This window comes from Equus quagga, chromosome 8 (assembly GCF_021613505.1).
Source record: "Equus quagga isolate Etosha38 chromosome 8, UCLA_HA_Equagga_1.0, whole genome shotgun sequence".
In the NCBI taxonomy this organism is placed as follows: Eukaryota; Metazoa; Chordata; class Mammalia; order Perissodactyla; family Equidae; genus Equus; species Equus quagga.
This window is the reverse complement of record NC_060274.1, coordinates 5,750,934-5,765,038: the sequence shown is the minus strand read 5'-3', so window position 1 is coordinate 5,765,038 and position 14,105 is coordinate 5,750,934.

Genomic DNA, 14,105 nt, shown 5'->3' with positions numbered 1-14,105 from the left:
TGAAAGAAATCAGAATTTCAGCAAATTTCAGGGTTTTTTTCCAGGCTGCTCCTTTTGATCAACTATGGGGAGAGAGAGGGAAAATTCACTCGTGCATAAATTCCATCTGTTATTATAGCATGGTATGATTGTGGCCAGAAGAAGAATACAGGATAGAGTGATATTGGAGCTGTGATATTGACGAAGTAGAAATGGAGAATGATGCCAGTGATAAAAACAAGGCTGTCATGATCAATTAGCATTTAACTTTTTCTAAAGATCTTGGAGGCAATGGGTTCTTTAGATTTTAATGTGCATCTTCAAAGTAATTTTGTAAGCTGTTTAAATGATGCTCCCTTTTTACAACTCTACATAATTTGATTATACAAACCATCCTCCAATCCTTGGATATGCAAATCCTGCATCAAAATGATTTTTTTTCCATATTTTGATAGAATCTGATGTTCATTGCCATGATAAGAAGTGACACAGATTACAGCAGAGCATCAGTAACCCGTTCATCTGGCGCACTGGAGCTGTAGAGATTTTTATATGACTGCTTTTTGAGAATCACTCTTAAGAATAAAAATTTGGAAATCAAAGACAGGTTAGTGACTGAGGTTTGGAGTCAAACTGCCGTGGATATAATCCTAGGGCCACCAGGATGCTGAGTTTGCAAACTAAATTCTCAGAGCCTCAGTTTTCCCACCTGTAAAAGGGAATAATAAGACAGAGCTCACAGAAATGTTATAATTTTAGTAGTTAGGGTGAAAACAGCTGGCAGGACATGGAGAAGACCCTTAAATGGCAGCAGCTGCTATCATAGCTCTAACACTACTATTAGTATGACTATTAACAAAATCTGGGTTATTGCTTTGGCAAAGCTATTTTTCAAGCAAGAATCAAGTGACATTGTGATGCTGTGATTATGCCAATGGCTGAGTTTCTTAGGAGAACTTAGATGAGAGGACAATCGAGATGTGTCTTTGAGGAGTCATCACCAGAAAGTACCAGCCTAGAATGGCAGACCGTCCATTCAGTCAACCTTTCTTCAACACTTTCTATGGGTCAGATATTGTACTAAGTGCTCAGGACTTAAGAATATAGATTTGGAGGCATAATCCTTGACGTCTGAGATCTCACAATCTAATTGGCACAGAGGGGAGACAAACAATTACACTCCCATAGCATAAGCACCAAATGGAGGTGTAAATCTCTAAGGCTCAGGATCAGCAGAGAGAAGACATCTAGTTCTGCCTGGAGCAGTTCCAAAGGCTTCAAGGTGGACATGATATTTGAGTTGATGCATGAAAGACGAGTAAGTATGCTAGACAGACGAGTGTCAAGAAGTCCATTCCTCTTGAGCAGTGGTTATCACCCAGGTATCATTTTGCTCCCCAGGGACATTTGGCAATGTCTGGAAACATTTTTGATTGTCATGACTTGGGGGTATTACTGGACTCTAGTGGGGTAGAAGCCAGCTAGAGATGCTGCTACAAGGTACGGACAGCCCCCTCAAAAAAAGACTCATCCAGCCCCAAATGGTAACAGTGGCCAGGTTGAGACAACCTGAGTTGAAGGTACCATGTGAGCAAGCACATGGGGGTAGGAGAGCACACAGCGAGTCTGGAAAATCCCAGGTGATTCAGTATGGCCTTGTGTGCTTGGGGTAGATGGGGAGGAATCTGGATGTATAGGTAAGGGTCAAATTGTGGACTTTATAGGCCATCATGAGCTAAGGTTTGGTCCTGTTTTGGGGCTCCTTAAACTTCCCTTGAAATGGCCCCAACACTAGAGGGAACGAAACTCAGTTCCCCGTATTGGGAAGCAATAGTCTGAAAAAGCCTAAGTTCCTGCATTGTCCTAAAAAGTCAAGCAAGTTTTGTTTCTTTTCATAATTAAAATAAAAAACAACGATGAGGTCTTTTTCCCCTAGAGATTTAAAATCATTACTTCAGGCAGACCAGCCGTTATGTGTGATCGAGGATGAGAAACATGAATGGGCAGGGCAAGCGCTGAAGAATTTTGAAGAAGGAGATGACAGGAGCAGATGTGTGGGTTTGAGTCCTTCTGTCACACAGGGCTGCCCCTTTTATTTTTGGTTAGGAAATGGAGGCTTAGAATGATTAACCCAATATCTAGCTCATAGCGCAGAGTGGGCCACATCCCCGAAGGACTGACTCACGACCTGGTGCCACGGAGACCCAAGGTCACAGCTAGTTTTGTCCCCAGCAGCAGTGGGATCTGAGGAGCAGCCTCCATTAGTGGAAAGAGCACTGGACTGAGACACCAGGAACTTCTAGAGACTCTGGCTCTGCCACTCATAAGCTATGTGACCCAAAGAAAATACTTCACCTCTCTGGTCCCAGGTGACTAGAGTAACCCAGGTGAGGTGAGCCCTCACATTCTGTGCCTCTTGGCAGTCGAGTAAGCCTTTCTGCTGGGTGCTCACACAGTGGTGTGATCTGGGAAGTCAACTGAGTCCTGGCTGGGCCCGCACCCCAAACACAGCCCAGTTATGGGCCTGAGGGGACCTCGGTGGAATTTAGCAGCAGTGAGTTTAATTTTCCACTTTCCTAACTTCATTCCTTTGAGTGTTGAGAACACTTTGGCCTTCAAGAGTCCCTTATTACACAAATCTCCCAAATCCCTTGTCAGCTGACATCTCAGGCTTCAGAGAGCCGTCGGGCACCCAGCATGTATTCACAGGAACAAGACTTCGGAGAACAGCAGAGAGAAGCCAGCTCGTGTTACAGGAGGACAAATACCGTTAATGTCTTTTCAAACATATTGACTTCCCTGTTTATTTAGGTAAGGCTCTTTCTCTCTGGGGTTGCAAAGCATATTACAAAACTAGAAATGGATCTTTTCTGCCTGCTCCAAGGGCCGAAGTTGAACAAAAGGCACACGAAGAGAGAGAAGAGATCACGGCCCCTCACTGCCAGGCACGTGGTCACAGGCTCAGAAATGTCCTCCTTGTTCTCCACGTGGTCTTGACTAAATCCTGAACTGCTCCAGTGTGTGTCCTCGGCTGTAAATGAAGAAGCTGAAATAGACGGCTTCCACAACTCCTTCCGCTTTTGTGATTATGAGGGGTGGCCAGTGGCTCTGGGCTGGCTCTTGCTGAAAACTGGGGATGGTAACCCTAGTTAGTAAATAAAAGGCCACTGAGGCAGTGAAGTGAGACTGAGGGCTGCCCTGTGGGCATGGCTGCGTTGGAAGTGCTGCTACCACTCAACAAATAATTGCCCCACAGTGCTGGGGCATTAAGGACGAAGAATGGCCCCAAACTGAAAGTTGTCCCATTGAAGGAAGGAAACCAGAGAGCATGGGGGGAGTGGGCGGGAGGGAGCCCAGGATGAGGAGGACCACAGCAGGAGGACTGCAAGACTTGCAGGTGCTGCTGGGATCTCAGGGAGCACACCCCCTTGTGGTTTGGGGGGATGGACTGACCATGGAGGGATTGCCCCTTGACTCACGGGCATTTGGGAAATACGTTCTTCCCTTGCCCTCTTTGTTTGATCGTAGTTATTCTTCAAGTAAGAATCATACAGTCATATCACAGGGCAGTTTTTAAGGGCAGTCCACGTGACCACTGGAGTGTGTGGCTTTCGTGTCATTCGTGTGTGCGTGAGCTCCTCCAGCATCCCCTCTCCCAGCCCGTTCCATAGGATCCATCGGTTGGTTTGTCCTACGTCCCCAACCTCAGAGTGACCTGGATGACCCAGGCCTCTGGTTCTCACGGGAAGGAAGCTGAAGTCCTGTGTCCTTGGGTGACTGGACCTGGAGTTAGAGGCTGGGGTGATGCAGGCACAGGCTGGTGGCAGAACCTGTCTCCACGTGATGCCCTGAGAAGGATCCAGGTTGGAGACATATTGACAGACTTTTTATCAGTTTTTTGAGCATTAAAAACCTAGATTTGTTATGTATGAAATATTCATAAATTGGCCCAATTTCATCTTTTTATTGATTGATGCAGAGAAATACGTGTATCAGCAATACAAATCATGCATACCATAAAAAAAGATATTCTTTTGAGAGTTGTCTTTGCTGAGATATCAGATCGCATCGCATCTCCACGGGCTGTTACTTCACCCGCTCCTGAGAACAAAGCCCACGGAGGCCCCCCTAGCACATGGCAGCTCCCTCAGACTCCGGGGCCAGGGCTGAGCCTCCTCCCAGTGGGGAAACTTGGCACTAGACCTCCTCAGGGAGCCAGAAGCCCTAGCATTGAGTCTGGGTCCCAAGGCCAGTGCTCAGGCTCCTGTCCCGCCCATCAGACCCGGATCCGGTGCCCTGGGGTTGCCTGTACGTCCAGCTGTCCCAGCAGCTGTGCTGGCCCTGCACCTCATCAGAGCCAGAATGCTGTGACTACATCCTAGTGCCAGATGCCCTTCTACCCCTCCCTACAGCCCCTGTGAGGAGGTCCCATTCCTCACCCCCTCTCAGATGAGGACATGGAGGCACTGAGAGGGTAAATTGTGTTAGAGCCAGGTTCCAAACTCGGCAGTCTTGCCATGTGTCCACATTCTGAACCACCATGCAGCAGTTCCCCACGTGCATTCAGGCGAGTGGAGGCCCTTTCAGAGGTCTCCAAGGTCAGAACTAACTAAATTATAACACTAAGATGTTAGGGACCTTCTTCCCGCCCACTCCCAGATGTATACAGTGAGTCTTCCAGAGGCTGCCTGAGGTGTGGTGACATCATCACTGTGACAGCTAGTGGCATGCCTACTTTTGTTCTTGGGTCTTAAAAAATGTCTCAGTTTTAATTTCTAATGAGGCTGACATTGATTGATATAGGCACCTGGGCCTTTGTGGGATTCTCAATAATTTTTAAGGATGTAAAGAGATCCTTAGACAAAATGGTTTGAGATCCACTGCTCTGGGCTAGGCCACACCCAAGTCTGCTTCTTTGCTCCTGCTCTCTGGCCCCACCCAACCCCAGTCCAGCCACTGAGGCCCTGTACCCTTTGGCCATCCCCTGACCACCTGTCACAGATCCCAGTTGGGGTGACTTCTCCAGCTCACAGCTGCCATGCCTACACCACGGCTGATTATTCTCACACTCGATTGGGGCCAGCTTCTTCCTCCGGAATCTGAAACTTGAAAGCGGAGAAAGACCAGACGTCAGGAGAGCAATAGTGTTTTAATGACAGAATTCTAGAAAATGGCAGTGTCTAATGACAGTATCTGCTCTGGATTCTGTGTTGGCCCTTGAAGTGGATTGTTCGGCTCTTCTGTAAATTCTCTGAGCTACCCCAGTAGCTGTCAAATATCCTTTTATCACTTAAGGTTGCTTGAAAAAGCAGAAGCTTAACTAATAGGAAAAATTTAATATACCTTTCCTGGATTCCCCACTCCATCTGCTTATTATAATCTGTTAATTTTCCTTTGGGCCCCATTGCTCGTCTCCTGCCTGAAACTGCTGTGGGCATTGCACTCTGAGGATCGCCTGGCCAGCCTTAGCATCATTCCAGAGCTGCTGGCTCTAGTGGGTGGTCTCGTCTCCTCATCTCTCTGCCCATCCCGCAGCTCCTCAAAGGAAACCTCACGCCTCAAGCTTCAGCGCTAAGAAGGGACAAACGGAATCTATAATATGACAGGTCTAGGCACCTTTCGGAATATCTTATTCTTCGGGCTCAAAGCCCCTGTGAGAAACCTGGGCATCTCTCTCCCTGGAGCAGCCCAACCGACTGGCACAAAATCCTCCCCTGGAAACAAACTGGCCACTATGTAGCAAAAATAATAACAATAATAATTAAAAGAAAATTAACAAACATTACCTACGACATAACAGGAAAGATGTATGAATTTCACGTTGCACAATGAGTATTTCCTCTCTGTTATTTACCATCAGTAGTGCATTGAATACTGGTCCCCCAAAAGATGTGTCCAGGTCCTAACCCCAAGAACCTGAGTGTGATCTTATTCAGAAAAAGAATCTTTGAAGACGTAATTAAATTCAGGATCTTGAGATGAGATCATTCTGGATTATCCGGGTGGGCCCTAAATCCAATGACAGGTATCTTTATAAGAGACACTCACAGGACAGACAGAGAGAAGAGGGGAAGGTCACGTGAAGACGGAGGCAGAGATTGGAGTGATGCAGCCACAAGCCAAGGAATACCTGCAACCCCCAGAAGGTGGAAGAGGCAAGCAATGGAATCTCTGTTAGAGCATCAGCCCTGCCGACACCTTGACTTTGGATTTCTGTCCTCCAGAACTGTTAGAGACTAGATTTCTGCTGTTTTAAACCACCAAGTTGTGGTAATGTGTTAGGGCAGCCCCAGGAAATGAATCCACCACCTTAGATGGAAAGCTCATGATTTCAGGGACTCTCACCTACTGGCCCACCCTCTGATACTAGAAGGTACTCCCAAAGTGCAATACAGTGCTCCTGGCAGCCCCGGCTGTTCCACTGTTACACTCACTCTCACCCAAAACGTGGATAGTCCTGTCCCCTGCCTTCCCCACAGCTTCTGGCTGGAGAAATCTCCTAATAAAGCAGTGCAAGAGGGACTGGCCAACGATGGCCACTTCTCTGACAGAAGGTGCAGCCCTTGCAATAAGGGGCCATGTAGAGGACATCTTCACCTTGAACCTCTGCGTGCACAGAAGGCTAAACTTGTATGTACGCTTTTCATTTGATCTCACACCATGTGGTTCTTCACTCTCCACTCCTTTTCTTTTCAGTTGCCCCCTGTTGGGTTTCTACATCAGAAATTATTGTTCAACAAAGAATGCTTGGCTTGCTTAGCTCTCTCCAGCTTCCCAGACTGAGTTGAGCATCTTTGAGGAAGAGTCTCCATCACGTGTGCTAACATGCCCTCCCTCCTACCCGACCCCGAGTTCTTCCCCATCTTTGTCCCATCAGGCAAAGGCACAAATGGGGAAAATACCACGTGCTGAGCCCTTCACAGCCCTCCGTCATCCCAGGAGGGGAGTTCATTCTAGGATGATTTCTAGGCACACAGGCTGGAGACTCACTTTCATATCCCCTCTGTATATGCAGGAAGGTCAGAACTCAGGTTTTTACCCTAGCTGACCAGAGGTCATTGACGTGGACATTCCTTGATGCCTGGGGACCCTAAAGAAAAAAATATTCTGGTCTTATGTATGGGTATATGTATGTAGCTAAACATGCAGCACAAACATTAAAATCCAACTTTCCAAGGAAGTGAGAGAAGCCAAAGTCATAAAAGAGGAAAATGAGAAACCTGGGCCTGTGGCAACTCAGGTGGGACCTCTGAATTTCCACTCTCAGCCACCGCTGGTGTCACGGTCTGCTGCCCCTGCATAATGGGATCTGAAAGTGCCACCGAGCAGAGGGCAGAGCACCTTGTTAGGTCTGAAATGAATAATGATGAATCCCAGGCTCACTCCTGGTTGGATAAGGATAAATAAAATTAAAATTCGGAAATTTGTTTTAAATGGGTTGTTAATTGCTGTTGAGCTTTAAATATTTGAGTTTATTAATTTCTCCCTCACCCCCTGAATTATATTTCAGCAACATTCCCCTGTTATTAGGCTATTAAATCAGACATATCAAAAAGGAAGCATTTATTTATATCTTCAGAGACATGTACATCTAATTAAGATAGTGTTACTGTGCATATTTTATATTAGGCAAACGCTGCCTGTGTTTTCAGTCTCATCAGCTCTGAAGGGCCCTAATAAGCGTTTGGAAGATTTGGCTTGAGCTGGATGAGGAAGCATCCTATATCTTTCCGAGCAGTGATTGCTTAAGAACCTTCACCTTGGAGGAAGTAGCTGTTCCTAGACATTATAAAGCTCCCTCTTAAAGTTAAAGAATCCAAAATGGCAACATCTGGAAAACAAGAGACTTGAAAATTGGCTGCATTGCCAGAATGTGTCTGTGTTAATAAAAACAATGAAACTAGCCAGCATCTAGAGAGCACCTTCTGCATGCCACAAGCTCTTAATGAATATTCATCACTTCATGCAACCCTCACTACAGTTCGAGGGAGGAGGAAATATTTTTATCCCCATTTTATAGATGAGCAAAACAGATGCTTAAAGAGATTAAGTAATTTTCCCAAGAGGCAGAGTCAGGACTGAAACTAAAGGCTGTCTGACTGGAGCCCATGCCTTTTCCACTTTTCTTCCCTTCATTGCCAAGAAGAGTTCATCCATTCTAGAACATTCTCAACCAAAGTGTTATCATCCCTTCCCCCTTACAAGGTGATGAACATTGGTTCTTGGGGAGCAAAAAAGCACATTCTTTTTATGGATAAAAGACAAATATACAGGCAGTACATAAATAAATAAACAGTACTAAACTGTGGTACTAAAACTTCACGGGAGAGGACAATTAGGAGAAGACGTCTGAAAAGGCACATTAGGGAGATGACAACGACAAAGGTTGAGAAATACTGTTTTAGAGCAACTGCAGTAATACGCAGCCCCACACAGATGACTCACTTATCCTCGTGCACAATGATGGTATCACCGTCCTGCATGCCTGTTACTACTGCTGTTTAATTTTTACAACTCAGATAAACTGGACGTGAACACGCTGTTAGCTCACTGTAATAGCAGGCCCAAGCTCCAGTGTTGGATTGCAAATTTCCTTTAGTTGTGATAAGTCTCTTATCTGGTAAACTTTTGTCAAAAGACAACGGATTCCCATTTCTAAAGGAAGATCAAGTTCTCCATGTGAAGCCATTCCAAACTGTGGAAATGATCTTTTGATGCTCCCATTTATTTATGTTTTGGGGCTTCTTGAGCCCCAAGATTTGTGATTCGGTTTTCTGTAATGTTGTACAGGAAGGTAGGGGAGATATGAGTTTGGGTTATATCAGAAAAACTCAGGATGAATCGTGGTTCTCTCCTTTGCAGTTCATGAGTCTTGGGGCGAGATATTTAACGTCAAGTCTCTGTTTTCTCAGTGATAAACCTGGATTCTTACTGTGTGTCAAGATTTTACCCATATTTTACCCTGGACTTGCACTGTCCAATATGATAGGCCACTAGCCACATGTGGCTATTTCAAATTAAATTCATTAAAAGTAAATAAAATTTGATACTTAATTCTTCAGCCACACTAGCCACATTTCAAGTACTCAGTAATCACACATGGTTACCAACTGAACAATGCAGATAAGGAACATTTCTATCACCACAGAAATTTCGATCAGACAGCACCGTTCTAGAGGCAGTAACACCAAGAAGACAAGACCTTATCAGCAAATGGGTGGTTACTTTCCATTTAACAAATTTTCAATGAGACCCAACTTCGTGCAGACCCCGTTCTAAGCACAAGAGATAATCTATGATCAAAACGAAGTTCCTACACTTAAGGAAGTGTTCCTATTTTACTACTACAGGTTTTTGTGATTTCCTAATTAGTGGGCGATACAGTAGTGTGTTTAGGAATATTAGCATGGCGTCAGAGTCCTTGAGTCCGACCTGTGTGCATGGGTAAATTTACTTATTCTCTCTGAGACTCAGTTTCTTCATCTGTAAAATGGGTATACTAATAACTTCACAGATTATTGTGAAGATGAAATGAAGAAATGGGTTTAACGCAATGTCTGGCACAGCAGGCGCTCAATAAATTATTGCTCTCCTAATTAAGATAAAAACCAGTCGGTTCCCTAAATTGCCAGTTTGTTAACATAATTAGGACATTTCCCCTGCTATCTGGAATTTATTGGTTTGTTATTAAGGCTCTATCTCAGGATGTTTCTACAGGTTACTTGATAACACTAAAGTCATGCTTAAAGTGCCATAGGAATCCATTTTTAATTCACATTTCAGAATTCATTGCTCCTATAGTAATCTTAACAACATTCTTGTTGGTATTGATTGCTGTAATTGCAGAATGTTGGAGCCTAAAGAGATGTTAGAGAAAATAGAATCGAGTTCACCTGTTGCAAAGGTAAGGCACGTGAAACCCAGGGAGAAGGAGTGATGGGTCCAAAGCCACGGCCATTTAGTGGCAAAACAAGGACTAGAATGCTCGTCTCTAATCACCACATACAGCGTACACAGTATTTCAAGAAACTTTCCTCACTCCCTATCTCTTTGGCAGCTGCTCCACCTCCCAAAAGAAAATGACAATAAACTGATCATCCATCAGGCAAATACGTCTTCCTCTTCTCTGGACACGGAAGTGGGTGTTCATTCAAAATAACGCAGCATTTGAAGCCCAGAGAGAACTTGGGTGTCCATGGTCATCGTGGTCCCACCCCCACGGCAGCCTTGGTGGCCAGTGGCTGTGGGACCATTTTCGCTCCCTTGTTTTGGGTGCTGCTGTGTGTGTTTTGTTCCCTCCTTGTCACCTCACGATTCTCTCCCCAAAATGACAAGCCTGGAAGGGGAGTCGATCCTCTCCCTTGATGTTATTTTGTCCCGAGGGTGGAGGAATCATCTGAAGGGAAACACGCAGAGTGACTCCTCTCTTCTGGTCACTGCATAGAAAAGAATCTTGTGCTTTCAGCCATTTTTAGCGACACACTCAAATTTTGATAGAAAGAGAATGTTAAGAGAAATCACACATATAAATCCCTGGATACAGAGAAGGGAACACAATCCTCAGCCAGGTTTGAACTTTCCTACCAGAAAATGCAGGGTTTTACAAAAGTGATCAATTTCACTCGATTGGCAGTGAGGCTGTGAATAAAGAAGGCTTCTTTATAAAAAGGGCTTTTTCTTGTTTTCTTGTCCTCTAGAGTCCAAAACTTTTTTATATTCCCATTAGGAAGCCCAGAGAATGAAAATTACAGTGGACTCTGGATTATTCATGGGCCACCTGGCTTGTTTCCATCTCCTGGCGCCAAGGTGGGTCTCCATTCAATTACACAGTTCAGGCGGTGAGGGAGGTGGGCTGCTTGTCTCTCCTTCCTTCCTTTGCCTCTGGCAGCGGGAGGAAGGGAAGGAGGCAAAAGGAGCAGAGCAGAGGGAGAGAGACCTTTTCCCCTGAACTTGGGGAGAAACGGATGCATCAGCATTTCAAAGCCAAATAACAGAGGACGAGTAACTCAGTCACCAAAGGGTTGGACTATCTTGTGCAAACTTCAGCTAGCTGTGTGTGTTTGATTTTCCTGTCAGAAATGTTTTTAAGGATTTAAAAAAAGTTAGTGTCTGAGTAACGGGCACCAATATAGTTTTGCATACTTTGTATGAAACAAGTATGTAGTTATGGATCATGGCATTATAGAAGCAATTAGATTTTACTTGGGGGTTGAAAAGGTTGAAAATTTTTCTTTTTTAAGGAGTATGGTTAGTTTTTATGATATGAGTGAAAGTGTAACAGAAAATCTGGCCTTGCAATTGGACCCTGATTTAGATCATCATAAAGTGCTATTTCCTCTGGAATCTTACGGCATTGGGCATGTACAAAAAAGTCCCAACAGGAAGAGAGGGAAGAGGAGGAAGTGTATGGATAGTTAGATAAAGTATGGAAACTGTCACAATATAGCATCCTGCCCTATCCCCTTCACACACGCACAGGGCAAGCAAGCAATCACAAACTCATTTGTACATATTGTGCTGACCGTATGGCTGCCTGAACACCTTTTTCTGCTAGGTTTTTCTCTGCGCTAAAGGTACCAGTGCTCAATGTTCTGCAGGGCAGCACAAAAATGTGGATTGATTCCTTTTTGGATAAAGGTAACACGATTAAAACTGAAATTGGCTCTGCATGTATCATGGTTTGTTTGGGATTAGAATAACCAAAGAAATAGAATTTCCTGCCCATCTGTGAAGAGCTTCAGAGATCAGAATTAACATGGGGAATCCCTGGGAGAATATGGAATTATCTAGTAAATGAGCAAGCATGCTTTTGCCTACTGTGTCTGTGTCTGCAGGCCTGGAACCGTCCTGGACCTGGCCAGCCTGCAAGCAGAAGTGCCTAGCTGACCTTCGTCAGTGTGACCTGTCGCACTTCCTCCCTCTCGTAGTTCTTGGCATGCTCTGTGGCTCAGCACCACTCATTTTGGCTCCATAATTCAGCTCCCAGTTTTCCAACAGTTACTTTAATTTACGACACAGTTTGGACACACTTGCTGGCCATGACCTTGGCCCTCACCCCAGAATATTATTTTCAGCATTTATCCTCTAGCTCTCCCATTGCAACCATGGGCAGGAGGTGCTCCATCCTATTGCGGCCCCACGTCCCAGGCCCAGATGGACAAAGGCCAGGGCAAACCTATTCCAGTTCCCACCCCTAGTTGCCAATCAGGTAAGAGACTCACCCGGGAGTGGGGCAGAGAGATAAAGTTGGCTAAGTTTTTCTGCTGTGCATCCTACTTTTACAATGAGATGCCAAATACTTTTCTTCTGGCAGCACTGAAGGTCACTGCACTCCTCCTGCAAAGAAATTTGGCACTCACTCAGGTTTTACCTATGGTAAACAGACACATGTAGCAACTTGAGAAGATGCACAAAACTATGCCTGAGAAGTGCCAATGGATATGCTTGGATCACATATTCACCCAAAATAAAGAAGCACTCCTAAAGTGAGCGGGCCAATGGGTTAGGTGTCTACCCCAGACCACTACGTTTCAACCCAGTCTTGAAGGACATGATGGACATATCCTATGATGGGTAGTGACGACTAAATGGAGATACGTTCCAAGTAGACAGTACCCACATGAGGCAATGTAGAGAAGCTGGGTCTAGCTGACACACTAAAGTAACTTAAGTATGGGATGTAAGTCCCCATCACAGGGTCACAAATACCTCCACTCTTCTGTAGATCTAAGTGGGATAAAATATTTTCCATTATCTTGAGACTTGATAAAGTATAAATAGCTTGTGCTTTGTCTCTCTTGGCTTTGACACCTAATGAAATGTGAAAAGGCAAGATGACACATGAAAGAAAAGCAAAAGATAACTAATTCAGGGATTAATTTTGGAAATGCTCCAAAATTAGATCATGTAATTAGTTCACAGTTTAGAAGCCTTTGGTGGAAACAGATTTATGCAAACAAATTCCATTCACATAGGTTAGGAAGACTGAAAGATTGTATAGATGAATTATGCTTAAAACTGAGATTATGCCAGTCTTATTCCTCATTTTCTCTATTAACTGGTTTTAACAATCAAGAAAACCCAACAATGGGTGCTATATTGCTCACTGGAAAAATCAGCAGTAGACACCAAAATGGTGGAAAGAAGGCTGTAACAAAGTTAAATGATGGCAACTCTTTAAAAGGCATAAACATTCCTTGAAGGCAAGTAGCCAAGGTTGGGAAGCTCCAAATTTGATCTGCCCTGGTTTTCATGTCCTTGTGCAATACTGTACAGGGGTGAAACGAGTAAAAGGCTAGACTGTATTATTGGTTTTTAAGCTGTATTTTTGTTGTTGTTGTTAAGAAATCCAACATAGAAAATTGTCAACAGTGGAACTTTTGTCATTGGAGGGGTCAGGGAAGGAAACACAGAAACCAGGGCTCTTTAATAGCCACTGGCCACGATAAAATCTCTGGAGTTTTCCCACCTGAAACATTTGCGACTCAATATTAGTTCCAATTAACCATATGCTTAAATATTGATTACAGTAATATGATCATAACTTAAAACATTACCCAATTCCAATGGGAATTCTTGCTTAGATTATGAAAATTCAGATTGAAGATTCAATTATGTAGATAACTCAATGACTAACCAATACAAACAAACCATGCAATTGAGTAAGTCAACTCGAATATTAAAAAGAAAATGTTTGCTTTTTTCCACTCAGTTGACTGGTTGTCTATACGGACAAAATAAAATGACTATTTCATTGTGTGAATACTTCTTGGACAGTAAACCAGCTATTTACAAAACAGCGATTTTCAAACCAGTCAGTACATGAACATACTGTCAGAGAACAGGGGAAGGCAGGTCAGGGAAGTTTTGAATTTGGCAGTTAGCCAGAAAACTTCTAAATTCAATTTGGATTTAGGCTCAGCTGTGAAGCATGTGTCTTGGTGTAGGGCAATAACAGTTTTAGGTTGGAAAAATATCACAATGTGTAAGAGCAGCCACTCCCAGTGATTCCATGAAAACAGCTCGGGGCTGATCTGTGGGTTCATATCATGTTTGAGAACTACGAGTAAACATTCTGAAATCGGCAGTATTTTTAAACTTTGCAATGAGTTGCATGAAGGTTTCAA